The sequence below is a fragment of the Acomys russatus genome, chromosome 9 (genome assembly GCF_903995435.1).
Source record: "Acomys russatus chromosome 9, mAcoRus1.1, whole genome shotgun sequence".
In the NCBI taxonomy this organism is placed as follows: domain Eukaryota; kingdom Metazoa; phylum Chordata; class Mammalia; order Rodentia; family Muridae; genus Acomys; species Acomys russatus.
This window is the reverse complement of record NC_067145.1, coordinates 24,667,763-24,688,568: the sequence shown is the minus strand read 5'-3', so window position 1 is coordinate 24,688,568 and position 20,806 is coordinate 24,667,763. Positions and strand designations below refer to the sequence as shown.

General features: G+C 38.3%; 1 protein-coding gene across 4 annotated transcripts in view; it reads right to left on the bottom strand.

Moving 5' to 3' along the window:
* Ctnnd2 (catenin delta 2) overlaps positions 1 to 20,806 on the bottom strand; it is an 843,915-nt gene that overhangs the window by 524,944 nt on the left and 298,165 nt on the right. The gene's annotated exons all lie outside the window — the stretch shown is intronic.

Genomic DNA, 20,806 nt, shown 5'->3' with positions numbered 1-20,806 from the left:
GACTATACAGTGAGGCCAACATCTAAAGTTAGCCACAGCAGCAAAGACAAGGAAGCAGGTGGAAATTTCCATATATAACATCTCTACTCTGTGAAATGCTCATGGGGAAGAAGCCTGGAAGATACACTTGAGGGTGGTCACTGTTATATCTGTGTGACTTCAGTTAGTACCATGGGACAATGTTCCCAAACAGCAGGGTCTTATCTGACTCTGAGAGCTGACTGTGATAGCCTCAGCGATGTCATCACTCATCTCTATATCTCCTCTATATGACTTGTTCTGGTGACTCCTCACATGTCACTTGGCCAGGCGCACTGCATTTCAGACACTGGGAGCGACCACTCTTGTGTACCCAAATTGGAGCTGATCCTTTTTGTGAATTTCGAATGGTCGCCTCTGAGAAGGGCACAGCTTTTCCCATAGCTCCTTCCCATCTGGAAGATGATTTTTCCCATTCCTTGCAGGGAGGGAAAGCCATGTGCCGTATTCTCTCCAGATTCACTTACCTTGAAGATGCTAGAGCATCAACAGGCACTGACATATGTGGAGGCTAATGTGAAAGGTTAGACAGATGTCAATGGAAAAACTCTAGAGAGGGGCCATGGTCTAGGAATGATCCCTGGGCTCTGTGGATTAAAATCAGGTTGGATTACTGGTACAAGGGACTCTAGAAGTGGCTAGTAATGGACACAATGAATAATGATAAGATCTTTGTGTTGTTAGGAAGATTATCACCACCCTACCACCTTTATGTGAGAGGTGTCAGATTCTGGGAAATCCCACGTTTTAGTGTTTCGAGTGTACTGCCCAGGGCTCAGGGTATAAAGTCCTGTAGGTTCCATAACCGCATTAAAAAGGCTATGATTTCTGAACTGACCTAGAGACAGGTTGTTCCTGCTACTGACTTATCTTTGGGACACCCGTCCTGATGGATGCTCCTCTCCTTATCTAAGCAGACTTGATTCTTGTAACCAATGCTCTGAGAGTAGAGACAAGGGCTCGATGGAGCACATACATGGGCTATGTGATGCTTATGACTGCCAGATGATGACTACTGAAAATGAGGCTGGATTGAGTCTAGTACTAGATTCATTTAAACTGATGTAGCATTGTAGGGACAGGCTTCAGACAATTCATCTCTACCCAATTTCTTACAATCTGAGGCTACCCATTCTTATCAAGGAATTTTCCCTTGGCATACACATTATAAACTTAGATATGATGAGCTATTCTGGCATCCTCATTTCACACCTGCTTCCCAGCTCAAGTTTAATCAACGACTTTGATCATGAAAACTTTAAGGCAGGTACCTGGAGAGTTAAAATGGTATGAACTTAAAAAAAAATAATAATAACAAAAATCACCAAGAATGGGCTTGGGGAAAACAGAAATCTAGTAAAGTGTCAAAGAATAAACTTTCCATTATAAAGCCAAAGTCCAGTGCTGTAGTAGGTAGAGAGTTCTGGAGCCACCCCAATATGTGAACTCCCATTCTCCACGGATAGGAAACAAACAAACAAGCAGGATTGTGTAGGGGTTGGGGTTGGGGTACAAATGGAACGGAATTAGAAGTAGTCACTTTGCACTAAAAGGGTAATCCATTCGGAGAAGAAGGAACAATAAGTTAGCAATAAATGCCTCTTCATGAAATATCAAAGCCATTAATTGGGACTGCAACACAGGAAGTAGAACACTGGAGTGGCAGCCACAGAAAGCTGGAAAGAGGGAAGGTGGAGATGGAAGTTCACAAAGGCTCCCAGCACTAAGAGAATCCAAGAAGAGTTAACATCCATAAGTAGAGGAGGCAGCTCTTGCTTCCAAAAACTCTGAATTAGCGTTAATTGTTTCATTAAATCCACAGGCCCCAATGGAACACAGAGACACGCTTTTCAGGACACAACGTAGTAGAAAGTGTTGATACTTCTGAGTGAGCAGTGAATAGTGGGCTCGCCACAATACTGAGAAAGGTGTTTTAACTTCTAAGAGGACTTGGCCTCAAGGTTCCCTCCAACGGGGGTGTCACTTGATAGCATGGAATCTACACTGTAGAGCCTTCTGGAGAAAATATTTTCCAACTGGCTTCACTGGGTATCAGAAACAAAGGCTACATGAACCTCAGTCTTGACCACTGCTCAGCATTTCATCAGGAGACTGAAATTATGGGATTGCCCAGCCCTTTCCCATGGTGAAACAGAAAGCTCTAAACATTAGAATCACCACCTCATGTAGTTCTACCTCTTGTTCTCCATGGAAGGCAGTTTACATCATCCGCAGACCACTCGTGACACTTATTTAAACCTTGATGTCTCTCCCAACACTCCCAGGTCCTGCTAAGCTGCAGTTGGACCCAGGAGTCTGGGATGCAGGCTTTAATTCTCTGTGTCTAACAAGCTCTCAGCAGGCAGGAATGCGCTCTAAGCCCATAGCCTCACTTTGGGTAACTGGTTTAGTTGTGTACACTGTGAAGAGTGGAGGTCCTCCTCCACCATGCTGGTGAAGCATCTATGGTCACACTGCTCATACGAAGGCAGACTGTGCTGCCTTCAGGTTTCTCTCATGCAGTTTCCCCCTGATGCCTCCTCAAATTTAAAAACAACATCAGCAATCTGTCTTTTCATTCTCATACGGGAGGAATATACAAACAGCTTTCCTCACTAGACTTTCACTTCATATTGTCTTTGTTTTGTGAACCATTTTTATTTTCCTTAGTTAGCTAATGTAACTGGAATGTCTTGCAGAAAAATTGACGACCACACAGTGGTTGCATGAACCCAAGGATTCCCACACTGTTTCTGGATTTTGTAGACAATAAAGCCCTGATTCCTTAGAGTAAAACCAGAGAACAACATGACTGGTTCCTTTTCTCCTCTGGGATCTAGTGATACTAAGTTAAACACTGTGTGATAACCCTCTTGGTTATCTGTGGACCACAACTCCTCAGAAACACACATTTCCTGAAAGGCTTTTGTGACAACCGTTCTCTGCTCTGACTTGTTCTTCAGTGACCGTTAGATGAGGAAATATGTCCCACTTCTTATGGAGTGCTCACTCGTCTGTGCTAATACAAAGTACAGAGGGAATTATAATGAAGTAATTTACTTTCACACTGAGCTATACGCCTTGTAATTCTTCTATAAAAATCCTTAGCTTCCCATATAATGTACCCCAACAATTTAGACCTCTCCTTTGTGAACACTATGACACATATATTGTTTTTTGTTTGTTTTTCCTATATGTACAATGTCATGCTAAGCATGAATTTTCTTCTCTTTCTTTTCTTCTCCATTACAAAAAGAACATTTTTGTCACAAATATAATCTTGAAAGAGGCGGTTCTTCCTTGCATATTTAAACATTATTTTAAAAAAACCTAAAAGCATTTTTACATCTGCTACTGTAGAGAATATAGTATTTCCATGCCTGAGCTATCTAAGGAAAATACAATTCATAACATATAGCAATGTAGACTGGGGAATATAACTAATAAACATGTGATGCAGCACCACTTGTTGCTGGGTCATTAAGCGTGTGTGTGGACCTGAAGTGCCGGGCTTCCTTCTAGAGCTGCTGCTGAGTACTCGCCTCATGACTTAGAAGGCTCTGCTAAACCACTCAACCTTCCACTCACCTAAAAACAGCTGACAGAAGATGGTCCTGTAGGTATAATTTCTTGTAGATATGGATTAAAATAACCTTTTTCTATTTATAGTTTGTTTATTACTTCATTTATTTCACTATCAAAGCATGGCCAATATACATGAAATTAAAGTTTGCCTATAACCTTGAATAATTAAAAGCAGAAGTTACAATTAAGAGTTGTTTGAAATTATGGAGCTGAGTAAAATGCATATATACTATAAAACTCGTAGCTCTACAAATATATTCACCCTTAACCATTCCATGACTTTAAAATTAGGATTTGGCATCCAATAGACAGAGAATAAATATTTGCCCTAAATTTTTTATTTATGTTTGTACTCATGGAAAGAAATGGTAAAATGCTAAAGATAGACTTCCATGGGGGAGTGGGCAAAGGGAGGGCTTAGGAACTAGGGCATACTCAGGAGCAAGAAGTCAGCAAGCACACTTAAAGTGTGGTATTCACTTTAGTAAAAAGAGAAATTTAAAGTATATCCTAGCACCCTATAAAAATATAAAAGAGAAACTTTTGAAAATACATATTTGTCATATATTTTACATATCTTCACTACAAGCTTCTGGAAGCTGATGCAGAATTTGGAACTGTAAGTGCCACTTTTGAGTAAACACCAGCAGAAGCTTCTCTGTATTGCCTAGTGACAGTCCCAAACAATCTCTGAAGCATTTCAAGAGACTGCCTACCACTTGATGGGTTCACTATGGACTCCGTGCAAGGAAACAGCTGAGCGAGCTGCAGATTTGGAGCAGACTGTCCACGTTGCACTGTGCTCTTCTAGTGGGAGGATGTTCACCTGCCATAAGGCACTTCCTTCCCTAGGCGTAGCTGACCGACAGCAGTTTCAAATTCCATAAGCTTTAGAAAGAATTACTTTTAAATTTCATTAGGAGGGTTTGAAAGTGAGAATTTTGATGCAACAGACAAGTGGGCGAAATGAATAATAATGTACATTCCAGTGTAAGTTCTCAAAAAAGCAGGTGGGATTCTGCTACCTCACATTAACTTTCTGCCAACAAAAAGTCTCTTCTAATGAACCAGCTCAGCGTCTTTATTAACTACATCAGTTTCCCCTTGACCAATAATCATCATCCGAAATTGCATTCTTAGCATACCAAAGTAATAAAGTGTGCACTGAACGGGTAAAATAACATTTATCACAATATTTTCTTCTCATTCTGATTCCAAAGATTAATTGGCATTGCTTTTGGCATTTTCATAAGCCCCATGGAATCCCAGGAGGCCCACAACACAACTATTGGGCTATTTTATTTATTTTATATTTTATACATCCCATCATTACTCAGAGACATCCAGATTGAGGTTCAGATGCTTAATGAGGAGAAAAATAAGCAATATATACTTGTTGTCTCGTCTTGTTAGTTATTGTTTGTGAAGAGCATTCACCTAATCAGACTGGCTGGGATACTAAGGTCAATGTATTCTGTTTCATACGGTGCCCTGAAAACTCATAGGATGTTTTTTTCTTTAACAAGGGTGTTCTCATGCAAAATGTGAAATTGTTTTCTGGCATAGCAATAACATCTTCTACTTGGATATCTACATGAAAAGTTAACTGGATAAAAACGATGTGTTGCATGTGCATTTTTAAAAAAGAAACTCTATTGCTTTTTAAATTAATTATATTTTCCATTAACAAAAACTGTTTATTTCCAGATGTCCAGATGCTTGATAAACACAGTTAATTCAACTGGCATCTTATGCCCAGAAAGTAAGGATAGCAGTAATAAAACTACAAGGGCTGCCTTTCTACTTTTTAGAAGATGCTACACATGATATACATGAACCATACCATAAATATTGACGTGAACGTCACTCTGAACGACTATGATGCGTATCTAAATTGTTACACAAAATCTGGCAATTGATATTCACCCATCTTTTCTTCAAGGCCTCGTCTGTCCTCTGCAATAGGGGTTCAGTCCCATAAACCTTTCCTTAAAGTTCCTGACTATGCTGAGCTCTCATTCCAAAATCTGTGCTGACCTCGTCCAGCACCCAGCTTCCGGTCATCTCTTTACCTTGTCACTCACATGTGCCTGAAGGATGCCTGAATCACCTGGGATCGATGCTTTTAAGGGACCCTAACTGAAGGCCCATGGCCTAAGTGAGCAAATCCTTCAACTGCAAGGGTTATCTGGGTGTGACATTTGTGCAATCAGCAAGCCATGGGCAATGCCATGGGCTAGTGGGATACACAGCTTTACTATAGCAGATATCCCCACACCACATGCTATTTCCTCTATCTTAACTGCTCCTTTAGGTTGAAGCAAATAGAGTTGCTATTTCAGTAAGGTAGTAAGTTAAGTTGCAGGATATCAGCAATACGATGTATTCTCTCTCAAAAGTATATGCACTGGGTAGCCTTGCTTGAGTCAGTGTTCCTTTTGACTTATGGCTCCCAGAAACGTGTTTCCAATCTTTAAATAATTTAAAGAATCAAAGTAATTTCCTATGAGGTTATGGCCATTAACTGTTTTTTTCTGTTAAAATTCCTGATATATTTGTAGTTGCTCTTTAATTCAGCAGATCAAGATTGATATCATTTTCTTTTTCCTTTTTGAATTCAAACAAGGGGTTATGTCAATGCCTGCTCCTCAGAAGATATCTCTGCTCCTCATCTACTGCTGTGGTATCTCATTATTGACACTGCAAGACATATCTGACTCTCAATTCACCACATCCTATGCCAGAAAAGGTATACTTAAGCCTGCTTGTGCCCTTTGGCCTTTGGATGATCACAAACCACAATGATATCTAATGCTTTCTGGTACTACTATCTAGCTAAAAATCAAAATAATAACAACATTTGTTTCACCTGAAGACCTATATCTTCCCATCCACCTATTAATATTAAAAATTAAAACTACATTGTGATTTGGCATTGGCATGGTTATCATTGGGAAAACATGCAAAAACAAAGGCTGGTGAGGATGGGAGGTGATGGAGAAAAATAAACTTGTGGTAGGCTTGTAAATTACGTCAAGCCACGTGAAAGCCAGAATTGACGTTCTGAATTTTTTTCATGACATGATGAATCATAACACTAATGTGTTTTACACAAAAGTATCAAAGTTGGATTAGTCCAGCAATACATGCACAGCCATGCTTTTGAAGACATCCAGGATTGCTAAATGAAGGATTCAGTCTAGCTAACAATCAATGGATGATGGAAAAAGTGAGACTCTAAATATACACACAATGGAAGTTTAGTTAGCTATAAAGAACAAAATAGTTTTCAGGAAAATAGAAAGAACTACAGATTATATTGTCAAATAAGCTAGTTTCACAAAGAAAGATGTCACAATTTTCTCTCATATGCAGAATATGAGGTGGAAAGCAGGCCATGAACACATGGTGAAAAATAACTGATGAAGAAGAAAACATAGAAAGTGGGATAAGAAAGAGTAATGGAGGGACTGAATATATCATGGTATATTCTTATATGTTTATGAAAATGTTACAATGAAACTCCATATTTTGCATAATTAATATATACAAAAATACAAAGTATATCTTAAATGGCTTTCTTTGTTAGGATTTCTATTGCTGGGATAAGTCGCCACTGGCCAAACTCAATACAATCCATTACTTAGGGAAGTCAAAGCAAGAACTCATGGTAGAAGGCTAGAGTTAGGAGCTGATGTGGACTCCATGGAGGAGTGCCGCTACTGGCTTATGCCCTGTGGTTTGCTCAGACAGCTTTCTTATAGGACCTAGGACCACCAGCCAGGGTTTGCAACTCACAGAGAGAAGAGACTTCCCACATCAATCATCAGTAACTATAATGTACTGCAAGCTTGCCCAAGGCCAATTTCTCAGTTAAGGTGCAGTCTTCCCAAATGTCTCTAGCTTGTGTCAAGTTGACATAAAACAAATCAGTACAATGGCCCCATCAGCAAAAGGCATGAGACTTGAGGTTTATGCAAACAGGCAAAAGTTCCAGTCTCAGAGACAACAAACTGTCCTGTTCAATAATGACTCAAGTGAGGCTGTAACCCAGAACCTACAGAACACTGCAGGGAACTTCCTGTTGGGACAAAACAATTTCTGTGTTGGGAAAGTAAAGAAAAGAACAGCTTCAAAATAAAGAACGATTCTATGGTCCAGCTCCAACATCTTTTATGCTACATTTCCATGTATTCTATGGCAAAGTCTCCAAAGGAAACTCATGGGCATTCACTCTGATTAGTTTTGAAATAAATGCGAAAACATCTACAGCTGCAACTATAAGTCAGTAATATGAACAAGCCAGTAACACCAAACGTTCTGTCACTAATGGCGATAAATGATAAGTAGGCTGTTGCCATTAAAAATACATAATGAGTATCCACACTTTACTAAGAGGAAGGTTCAGAAATGATGAATTCTCTTAATAATCTACTTGAGAAGTCATTGTTTTCTTCATGATAGCTGTCTGGACTGGGGTGACATAGAATCTTTTATTTTATTTTATTTTTTTATTTTTTATTAATTTATTCTTGTTACATCTCAATGTTTATCCCATCCCTTGTATCCTCCCATTCTCCCCCCGCCCCATTTTCCCATTATTCCCCTCCCCTATGACTGTTCCTGAGGGGGATTACCTCCCCCTGTATATGCTCATAGGGTATCAAGTCTCATCTTGGCAACCTGCTGTCCTTCCTCTGAATGCCACCAGGTCTCCCCCTCCAGAGGATATGGTCAAATGTGAGGCACCATCTTAATTTAGCTTTGGTTTATGATTTTGTGATGGTTAAGAAGTTTTTTTTTTTCAGTTTTATTGGCTATTTGTACATTGTCTTTTGAAAATGATCCATTTCTTCGTTCTATTAATTGGTTGGATTATTTAATTTCTTGCTGCTCCATTTAAAAATTATTTATATATTCTAGATATTAATTAGCCTGAGAACACACAAGTATTCAAGCAAGTGGAATCACCCATTGCTCATGAGATGCTTAATCAAGTGCCCTGATCACGATCGTGTTTTCAGGTTTGTTTCTGAAGGGTACTTGCAAGCAGCCAAGATGGGTGGTTTCTCTTCCACTTCTTACATTGACTGAGACTGCACTCATTTCAGGCTGCAGCTTTCTGATGTGGAAGTATAATCAGAAAGGTAATGGCAGCATGCTTTCCACTCAAGGGGTAACATTTCTTGAAGTGAGAAAGACCAGGAAATGCCCCAGGGTGCAGGGAAAAGGAAATTATTTATAACTATAGGATAAAAAAAAAAAAAAGGACTGATACTTCTCAGGTACTTCATGTTTGCAAAGAGATGGTTTGAGAGAGTTTTATTACCTTGTATTTTGATATTTTGTTCCTTGTGACATACTCGCTGATGATAAACGACGCATGGCTGCTATATAATTACACAAATTCTGTTTAAACTCATAATGGGCACAGAGTCTCGCCCTATCTGAAGTTGTCTCTCTACAGTTCCAGTTAAATGTGATCATCTGATATCACTTAGGCTCAGAGAACATTTGGGCCAGCAGCAGCAGAAGGCCAGTAGCCGCTGAACACCAGGCCACAATGCCTACATCCTTCAAGCCATATCCTTTCATCACCAAGTCACTCTATCGTCTCCTATCTTAAGAAGAAGAGGACAAAATACAAGGAGATATTTGGAGAAGTAGAAAGAGGAACCCCATTCAATTAATTTTTATTAAACTGTATGATTTACAATGGTCCTGTATATATTATCACATAGTGTTTTTAGTGCCTTACCGTGCCCATTTTTAAGCTAAATTTTATCATAAAGCCTTATATGTAGACTGAAACCAGGATTATATTATTTGTGGTGCTGCTGTCACTAAGTGGAGAGGGCGCTGTAGTTGGACAATGGAAATTCAGAGAGCATCCCATCCCTTAACATTAAACATGAACGAAAGGGAGAGTCAGGCATTTAAGTACAGAAAGGTCTTCACTCCTTGTGTTTGGTACCTGAGCTTATATTCTTTGTTATGCTCTCCCAGGATGGAATGACAGTTCTGTTCACAGGCATGAGAAGTTAAGTGGTGAGCATTTGTGCCTGGAAGGACAAACACAAATCTTCCTGGGAATACAATAGTTGAAATTCAGTTAATTCCCATGAAAATGTTCTAAGGAACATGAACCTGATATCGGTTTGAAATGTTCACAGGGAACAGCTAGTGTGTGTGACAGACACATGAAACAGCATAAGGATGGGATGACACAGGGACAAACGTCTAAATTCCACTGAAATTCACGATAAAGAATGAAATAAATGGGGATCATGCTCATGAATTGGATGGCCTGCAATTGTAAAGCATCAATTTCCCAGAAGCAGACTGCACAGCTGCGAAGCATGATTCATTACAGAGACACTGCTGGAGGTTATGAAGCACAAGGCAGTCTACCGCAGAGCGGCTGTCGGGACAATCAGCTGTTTACATGGACATAAGAAAGAAAAGGAAAGGAAACTCAAATCTATCCACATGTGCTGAACTTAAAACAATCAACACATTGTTTACTGTCTCAAAGAACGGGAGGACTATCAGAGGTCATTGTTTTAATTCCTTAAATTATTTAAGATTAAAAAAAAAAAATGTTTCTAAAGCCAAAACCTGCAAGAAACATTGGCTGGGTATCTTAGGTATGGTTTTCACTGCTGTGATGAAACACTGTGGTCAAAAAGCAAGTTGAGTAAGGAAACGGCTTATTTACCTTGCACTTCCATATTACTGTCCATCACCAAAGGAAGTGTGGACAGGAACTCAAACAGGTCGGGATCCTGGAGGCAGGAGCTGACGCAGTAACCATCCAGGAGTGCTGCTTACTGGCTTGCTCCCCATGGCTTAATCAGCTTGCTTTCTTATAGAACCCAGGAGGACGCCCTAGGATGGCTCCACCCACCATGGGCTGGGCCCTCCCCCATTGACTGCTAATTGAGAAAATGGCTTACAGCTGGATCTCATGGAGGCATTTCCTCAACTGAGGCTCTTTCCTCTCTGATGACTATAGCTTGTGTCAAGTTGACACACAAAACCGGAGAGTAAATTGGGTAACCACATATATTAAAATAGTGTGTTGAGGGCTGGGAGGTACCTAGGAAACATAAACCTAGATCTAGAAAGGAAATACATATGCAAACCAATAAAAACCAATAAGAAAAAAGTTCTGTCCATAAAAGGTGACACAAGAAAGTAAACAAAGCCAGAGATGTTGGAGACCATGACTGTGATATATCCGAGTAGCAGAACTGAATACATTGAGAATGCATACGTTAAAATAAAATTGTCCATATAAAAAATATGCAAAATTCACAAACAGCATTTAGAACTGTAAACATCAATAGCTAATAAATGTGTTCAGTCTTCTATTAGAGAAGAAATTAGAATAATAAATGCTTCAAACCCACTAGGTTTAAAGGAATAAATAATAATTCAGAAAACATTTGCTGAGAGTATGTGGAAAGAATTGAGAAATTTCTTAGCCTTACTCACTGGTTGTTCTTCAGCGCATACTTATGAGAAGCAATGCTTGCCCATACCATAAGAGGCATTCAGCACGCTCCTGGCCATATGTTTACAGAGATAAAACTTGCAAATTTAGAGAATATTCTACATACATAACAAATTCTCTAGGATATAGTCATATGATGGAGTAGAAGGTATAAACTAAGAAAATGCATGCACTAAAGGCACAGTCACCAATACAATGATCCCCCAAAGCAGAAATTAGGTTTTTCCAAAAGCAGTTTGAAAAAAAAAAAAAAAAGTATAACATACATGTAAAATTCAAAAACCTGAAAATGAAACATTTTATATATTTAATGAATTTGTGTGAGAAAATATAAAGAATTGAAGGAAATGAATAAATCGGAAATTTAGAAATGTATTAGTCTGACCTATCATCTGAGGGAGATAATAGAGAGATAATAAGGAGTCATCAGTAGCTATTGTCCAGCAGAACTGAGACATTTTCTTAAAATCATGAACTTACAAATATTATTTATTCAAACTGTGCATGCTACTATCTTAAAATAGTATTTGCTTCTGAAAATTATATTTATATATTATAATTCAAATATATTCTTTTTACATTAAACTACAGCCCTATAATAGATGATAACATTTAGAAAAAACAGTATATAATTTAGTCTACTACATGAGAGTTAATTTCCTTGAAAATATCATTGGATCTAATTAGCATCTCAGAGATTCACTTGCTTCATACTTTCCTGACTTATAATGAAAAAATTCTCCATGGAATGAAGCCAGTTAAATCTTGTGTGAAAAATTGGAAATCCAATCCCACGACATTACCACCAACAGTTCCTCTTCTCTTTACTTAAGATTCTCTTTCTTCAGTTTTCATTATTTCCTTAAAACCATTCCTGTATTCTTTGGAGCTCTGCTTTCTCTTTAGTTTATGATTCTTCTGTTCTGGCTCAAAGAGTTGCACAGAAAACAAGTTTGGGATTAACTTCTTCCTTCTGGAATGCTAGTTCGTTAGTCAAGCTAATAAACACTTGACATGTTCAAAGTTAAAGTTAAAGCGCAGTAAACTCTCTCAGTCATTTTTTTCATTTTGGAAGCTGCTAGCCTGAACTCTGGGTTCACTCAAGTATTTAAGTTTTATCCCTTTTCAAGTCTCTGATGGGTTTGAAGACAATATAGTTTAGTCTGTCAATTAAGCTTACTAGGTTAAGGGTTAAGGTGTTTTTAGATCAAGATAGATGTTTTAAGTTAATAGAGATGAGATAGGATAGATATTAATCTCCATTCAGAAATTTAGACCCAACAAGGTAAGAAACATGTTTACTTCAAATTTGCCAGAAACAAATAGCCAAATCACTATGAATGTAACATTTATATGATTCCTTATTGTCTCATGGTTCTTCCTGCTGTATGCAGTTTATTTTAGTCATGTGTAATAATATAAATGTATATGTTAAAAAAGAAATATAATAAAAAATTTTAAAAAGTTAAACCATACTTTATGGCCCCGTTCTGAAAGAAAGAAACTAGTTTAATTTCCTTACTTGGATTTTTGATCATTTCTGTGTGTTCTTTTGGGAAAGATTAGTCTATAAGTACACAATGCTTACCTCAACAGACACTGTGCTGTGGGCGTTTGAGAGGACTATTCTTACCCAGGAAAGATGTTGTCACATCTTTGCTAAATGAAGTATCATCCTTAAAGCAGCAATAAACATTGAGGGCCAGGCCAACCAAAGCTTTCCCAGAGGCCCCCATGAAAGGACAGAGAGAAGCAGTCCTGTGTTCTTGTGCAGGGGCAGCCCCTGCAGGGCTTAATCTGGGGGTTGGGCCAGGAGCTTGAAGGAGTTAAGGTTCAGTTCAGGGTATCTTGAAAGTTCCCCTGTAGAGATTGGATTTACAATCCCAAGGGTGCTGAGCACATGGTCTCCCGCACAGTTTGGGAGATATCCTGCTCCCCTTGTATTGAATAGCTTGCTGCTGACTCCATGCCATCACATAATAACTTTCTGTACACTCTGTCTAACTACCCCCTAAAAACATACATAAGATGCTGGGATTCTTAATAAACGTGGTTGGCATAATGTATAGCCTGTGCAAGACCTCCTGCCCCCAGTTTTCCTATTTTCCTAATTTTCTGATCCCCTACTCTTTCCTTTCAGGAATCTGTCAGTGAACAACAGCCTTCTGGTGCAGTTCAGTAAGCCTGTAGCTTACCATGAGGGAAGGCAAATTTCCCTTCTTATATACAGCTGTTTTCCAGTATCTTATAGTGTGGGGCATATAGTAATGCCCAAAACTCATGTTTATTGAGTGAATAGATGGATGGATATTTGATTGTCCTTATTCTTCCTCTTCCTACTAGAGGATATCAGAACCTGTGCTCATTCTTTCTGCCTTTGGTACTTACCTTCTGTGCCATACCAATATAACAACAGGTGGAGTTCTTTTTTTAAATGCAAGTTTGACACAATTCCTTTAGTTTCCATAACTCTTCAAACATTCCACAGTATTCAAGGAACACTAACAATTCTGAGGTTTAAGAGATGATATGATTTTTGTCTATTCCCATGCTAATCTCTCATTGGTAAAAATCTTTCTTGGTGCCAGGTTGCCGAGAATTAAATGCACCTTATAAATAGCTCAACATCAACCCAAGAATTCACTAGCATTGAGCAACAATCAGTGGGAGAGTAACTACAAATTTCATAGTAAAGGTATCACCCAAAACAGTATGATATTTCAATATATCACACACCTATCACATATATAACTTTATCATACTTTTTTCCGGACAGAAATGGCAACAGTTAGAATACTTTATCTTTAGACAGAGACAGAAACAGAGAGAGGCAGGAGGGAGGGAGGGATGGAAGGAGGGAGACAAGGAGGAAAGCAGGGAGGGAGGGAGGAAGGGAGGGAGAGAGAGGAGAGAGAAATGGAGAGAGGGAGGGAGAGAGAGAGAGAGAGAGAGAGAGAGAGAGAGAGAGAGAGAGAGAGAGAGAGAGAGAATAAATGAATAAATCAGGCCATTTCCTTTCTTCTGCATGTGACACAAACACCTTCATACTGGACAAATTAAGTAATACTTTAAAACCAGCCCATATGTATCAAATCCTTTTTGAGTGCCAAAGACTATAATTCTCCTTGTTTCCACAAGTAATCCTTGTAACAAACCTTGAAGGTGAGCAGTCTCCAAATTCAAGTGCTATGGGGTCATTTAAAAGGGCCTTATGAAGTTAGCAATATGTAAAGGTGACACTCGGATCTGGAACTCACAAGTGTCAACTCCATAGTCTTCACCCTCACCCTACAGGAACTCCTGAACTGGAATCTAAGCATGTTTTAGACATTCGTGATTTAACAGGCAACATGTGAGTCTCTAAAGACACAATTTAATTATTTACCATACATGAGGCGTGTTAAAATGACAATGAGTTCTCAACAGGTGGACACAATCATTCACACGTTAGGGAAAGAAGGTTAATTGTTAAATTTTGAGAAAAGTTGGCAGTCAATTCCTTGGACAGATCTTTTCAATAAAATCCTGCTGAGAGCTACATTCTGAAATAAGTGCATAAGACTAAGCAACAATGTGAGGCAGTTTTTAAACCTCCTCAGTTTTTCAGGCACTAAACAAGCAGATGTTTGTGAAGACTGGGGCTTATGAATACCGCTGCACTGTCAACAAATTAGGCAACATCTTCGCTGCCTGCTGCTAACACAGCAGTCTCTTATATTTAACACTCGTATAGTTTCTCCTGGATAAAAGAGAATTAGAATACATTCACACACGATGGTAGTAAAACAAATCAAGGAGTCTTTGTTTGAAATGGCAAAGCCTCTAGTAGAAGTTAAGCATTGTGGTATTGGTCCAGAGCATGGAATGTCGTAAAAATGTTTTAAATAAATAAACAATTGCTTTCCATTCCTTTCCTATATCATTTTGACTAAAAGGAATTCCCAGAAACTTCTGTGTAACACTGAAACCTTTGGCCACACTGAGTACTTCTGCTTAACGTCTACGGCCTATCTCCAGAAACAGGTGTACTATCAGATCCCCAAGGCTTGGTTACCAGCCTCTCTAGCCTAATGTATGACCTTCAGGTTCAGTGAGAGATAATGTCTCAGAAATCAGAGGAAACACAATGGAGAAAGACAGCCAGCATGGAACTCCAGTATCTCCATGCACACGTGCCCCTGTGCAGGAGTGCGCCCACAGACTCACATATGCAAAAAAAGCAAGAAAACTATTCACTTGCTGACTGCAATGGACAGCATGAACAAGACAAAGACCTTGAGAGGGAAAGCTGAAACAAACACAGGAGCAGTTGACTTTGTGAGGTACAGTTGAGGGAACACCCATTGATCCTAAATACAAACAAATATCTGGCACCCATGGCATAACAACTTGAGCCTAAAGAGAAGGTTAACTATACCAAAGAGGATATGAGGAATAATACTCACAGATATTTACCCAGAAGAAGTGTAAACAAGCAAACAAAAACCAATAACAACACACCATAACAACAAAATAATAAGAATTAATAAGTATGGCTCAATAATAACTCTCAGTATTAATGTGATCAGTTCTCCAATAAAAAGAAACAGATTCGATTAGAAAACAGGATTCTTCTTTCTTCTGTCTCCAGGAAACACACTTCACCATCACTGAGAGGCATGACCTTATGGTAGAAGGATAGAAAAAGGCATCCTAAGCAAATGAGCCCAAGAAGCAAGCAGGAGGAACTATTTAACTATCCTACATATGGGAGTGCAAACCAAAACTAATCAGAAAAGATATGCAAGGACACTATATTATCATTAAAATAACTATTATATTTATGCACAAAACACAAGTGTTCCCAAGTTCATAAAAGAAATAATACTACGGCCAAAATAACATATTGAACCACACACCATGTGTGGGTGACTTTAATACTCCACTCTCATCCAAAGACAGTTCATCCAATAAAATAATAAACAGAAAATCTGGAGTTAAGTTATATTTTAATTCAAATGGACCTACTAGACATCTACAAATAATTCCATAGAAATACTAAGAAATACATGTTTTCTCAGAAGCCCACAGTGCTTTCTTCCACATTAACCACATCTTTGGAAACAAAGCAAGCCTCAACAGATATAAGAAAACTGAAATAATACCTTGTATCCTATCTGACCTCCATGAATAAAAGCTAAGTATCAACTAGCATAGAAATGGTAGAAAACACACAAACTCATGGAACCTAAATCACATTACCAAATGAAAGTTGGGTCAAGACAAAAGTCAAGACCAAGTGAAAACACAATATAACAAAATCTGTGGGACCCAGTAAAGGGAGTTCATAGAAAAGTTCACAGCTCTAAGTGTCTAAATAAAAATAAAAACTGAAAGTAACACCTGGAAATAAAACCCAAAGAGAGTCAGGAGGAAGAACTTACAAAACTCTATGCTGATATCAGTGAAATAGGAAAAAAAATACATATAATCAACTAAACAAAATTGGTTCTTTGTAAGATGCCCCGTGTGAGCTTTCTTCCATTGTGCCTTGTCATTTTCTGAGTGTTTAGTCTAGACTGTGGACACAAATACTGTATTACCTGACATATTTTTGTTCAGAATGAAAGGAAGTTTGGTTTGTATAATCTGTGTTCCTTAATAATTAAGCCAGAGAGTGAAATTAAAGGGTTGTCTGTATGTTTGTTGAGAAAGAAAAATCATACATGATTTCCTAGTGATCACCCATGAGGGTCCTTACTTATGTGTGTTCTTCCTTTTATTACTGTAAAAATGAAGAAAAGCATTGTCACACTTCTGCATCTAGGAAACTGAAATTCAAAGACATTGAAAATGTATTTCCAGGCAAAACCAGTCAATACCTAGAAGTACAGTGGTCCTGAGCTCAGTTTGTTTGTACTGGGTTCTGGATATTGAATTGAGGGTCTCATGCAGGCTAGGCAAGTGCTGCTGCCACTGAGTCATATCCGCAGCCAACAATGGTGAAATTTAAATATAATTTATGCAACTAAAAACTCATCATTTGACATGTCTGGGGGAAAATGTTACAAAGATAGAAACACACACACACACACACACACACACACACACACACACACACACAAATCTTCTAGGCTAATTAAACGTTTACAGATTTCAATTCCTTCCCAATGAAAATGTTAAATTTCAAAATTCATTATAGTTACCCTCTACCATCTGTTTATGTAAAATATCTGTGAATAAGATTTTGTGAATTGATTATTTTTAGATGTAGAATACATAATAGATTTCTAAACGACATTTTGGAAAGAAGCTTGGCTTCAAAAATTATAGAAAGGTTTAGGTACATTATTCACATGAATCTGTCCAGTAACTGTGAGGGTTAAGTTGTTAAACTTTTCAATAACCTACACAAAATTCTTAGGAAAGATTATTGTCAATTGTAAAACAATGTATATCACATAGTAACTAGTTTTATAAACATAAATCTTAGTAGATTATTAAATGATCATGGAGAGTATACGAAAGTACCAGAACTTCACAGGAGAATACTGAATGGTCTCTCTATATAGTTAATAATAATTACATTAGCCACACCTTAATCTCACTTGTAGAAGAATAAATCCCAGAAATATATTCAGATGAATAATCTCAAGATAATCATTGTCATTTTGGCAGATGGATAGAAAAATGCAGAAAGTCAGTTAAAGAGTGTTTGTGCTCTGGAAATGAAAATGGACAGAATGGATAAAGTTCTTTACAAAATGGCTCGAGACACCAGAAGATACTGTGTCATAGCATTTGTGTTTGGGAATAAAGATACCAGGGTTCAATAATCAGTATACACATTTTGTATCTGAGAAAATGTTTTCAATCTCTTTATCTACAAAATGAAAAATTAAAGCTTAACTCATAGGATAATTAGGGCACGTTGCATGATTTGTGTGAACCATATAGTGTTATGTCTGCCCTATGGAATTGCTCAGCAAGTGCTATCTTTAATAATTTTAAAATTATTACTATTATTATAATTTTTAAGCTATTATCATCTTCAGACTAGGAAATTTTATAAACCTAGAACTTACACAAGTCTGCATTTAATAATCCAACTAGACCTAACCTTCATGTAATTATCTTAGCAAACATTTTTACAAAATCTAACTGAAATGAACAGTGAGAATACATGTTCTTATTTGAAAATGTCAGGTATTTTTCATATATTATGATTATATACTACATGTATAATAGTTTATGTACTTCTACATTAATGTACTCAGGACGAGTGTGTGTAGTCTTTTGTTAACCACAGTTTTATACACTCTAAGAAGTGCATAGAATTTTATCATTGTATAAACAGCACTATATGTACTTTCACAGAGACAATAACATAACAAGGATATATAATCCTATGGCATTGCTGTCATGAATGTGGCTCACTGTTGACTGAAATGCCATATGCTGTGAGTGGTGACATTATATACAAATACATAATCTAAGGAAAGGTTGCCATAAGATACATTCTATACTTTCTGGGATGGGAAATATTTATATGTGTAAGGCTGATGGTACTGCCAAAACAATCGCACAGCAGAAATTTAACAGGAGTTCTGTATATCCTCAAACTATCTACACGATCATCACCAATGGGATGGTTACTAGTTGTGGCCACTGCCTGTGTATACACTAAAGGTCAGCCTTGGAGGAACTACCTATGGACCAGAGGAGACAAGAGGATGGACGGACACCTACTTACTGTGTGAGAAGACCCACTTGACTCAGTATTATTGAGAAGGCAGCAGCTTCAATCTACTTTATGTTTGCTACTGTACAGAGATGATTCTAGGTGGCTCTACGAAGTAGTCTTAGACTCTAGCCCACACGAGAGAGCACTGATAATGGGGAAACCAAGGATTAGATGAACATGTACTGCCCTTACAGTTTCTGGACAAGAAAGAGGTGACTGGAAACATAAGCAGAATTTTTGATGCACCAGACCCAGAATCATTCTGGAATATTCCTCCTAACTTAGGCAGAACTAAGAAATATTAGTAGTAATAATAATTGTAATAATTTTAGGATTGAAATACAATGTATATAAGGATAGGGAACTAAAAAAAAAAAAAAGAGAGATGCTATAAAAGAGATATATTCACTGAAAAGCATTAAGTTAGGAATCTTTGTGATGTGTACTTTTGCTCCAAAAGTTACCCTAAAAAGTAAAGAGAAACTTTTTTTCAAGTACCAATTCAGAAAAACAACTTCACAATATGTCTACAGTTCTTGCATTTTCTTATAGAAGTAAAGCATATAATCTAAAATGCTTTAGAAATGATTACTGCAAAAGTGACTTGTGGCATCAAGTCAACAAACACGTTTTCTTGCTTAGAGAAATGTGTACATCCTGCTTGAAGGGGTAATAGTTTACACTTTTCCAAATTGATTGTTCTCTGGAACAGGAACTGGGACAACGTCATTCAAAATTGAGAATGTGAACTGGCAAGTAAATAGACTGAGAAGAACTTACCAGAATTCAAACAAAACATGTCAACTTAGTGGTACATATAGACCTATGGAATCAGACTTACTAGCCTCATAGAAGGTGCTCAACTTTAGTCCAAAGTTCCTCGGATACCTACAACCACGTTGTGAGATGAACACGCACTTATTTTATTTTATTTATTTTTATTTTTAAAATATTTTTTATTGAAAAATAAAATCATTCATATTACATCTCAATTGCTTTCCCATCCCGTGCATCCTCCCATTCCTCCCTCCCTCCCGCTTTCACCCCATCCCCCTTCCCTACGACTGTGACTGATGGGGACCTCCTCCCCTAGAATTTGATGCTAGGGTATCAAGTTTCTTCTTGGTAGTCTGCTATCCTTCCTCCGAGTGCCATTGGGCCTCCCCATCAAGGGGACATGGCCAAATAAGGGGTACCAGAGTTTGTGTGAAAGTCAGTCCCCAGTCTCCACTTAACTGTGGAGAATATTCTGTCCCTTGGCTAGGTCTGGGTAGGGGTTTGATGATGACTGCACATATTGTCCTTGGTTGGTGCCATAGATTGATCAGAACCCCTGGGCCCAGATCTGCCCATCATAGTGTTCTTCTTGTAGGTTTCTAGGACACTCTGGATCCATCTATTTCCCTATCTCCTATAGTTCTCCCACCTTAGGATGTCCTCGCCACTATCCCATTTTCCTGGTAAGGAATATGCACTTATTTTTGTCTTCACTGTGGACTCACTTTTAAACAATCGTACAAAATCTAAGCAGATGCGGCACACTAGTCCTTTCCTTCCTCTTCCTGCCTTGGTTAGTTTGGATGCTTTGACATTTCTGTGATGAGTTCCAGAGACCACAGAAAGACTGGCGAGCAGCTACACACACGGCTGCACGATGCTTAACGCTCACTGTCAGACAGACTGCAGGCAGAACTACCTGGCAAGGCGTGAGAGGTTTTTCAGAGAGGTTTTATGGAGGAGGGATGCTCCACCTGAAGGCGGGTATCGCATCTACTAGTACTATTATCCTAGACTAGAAACATCAGGGAGAAAGGAGAAGGCCAGTGGGGCACCCACTTCTACCTCTGTCTACCTCCTATCTGTGGTCACATGTAGCATCATAAGAGAATGGTATTAGAAGCCTAGTGATGCTATCTATCTTAATTCTCACCTGGGAGTGATGA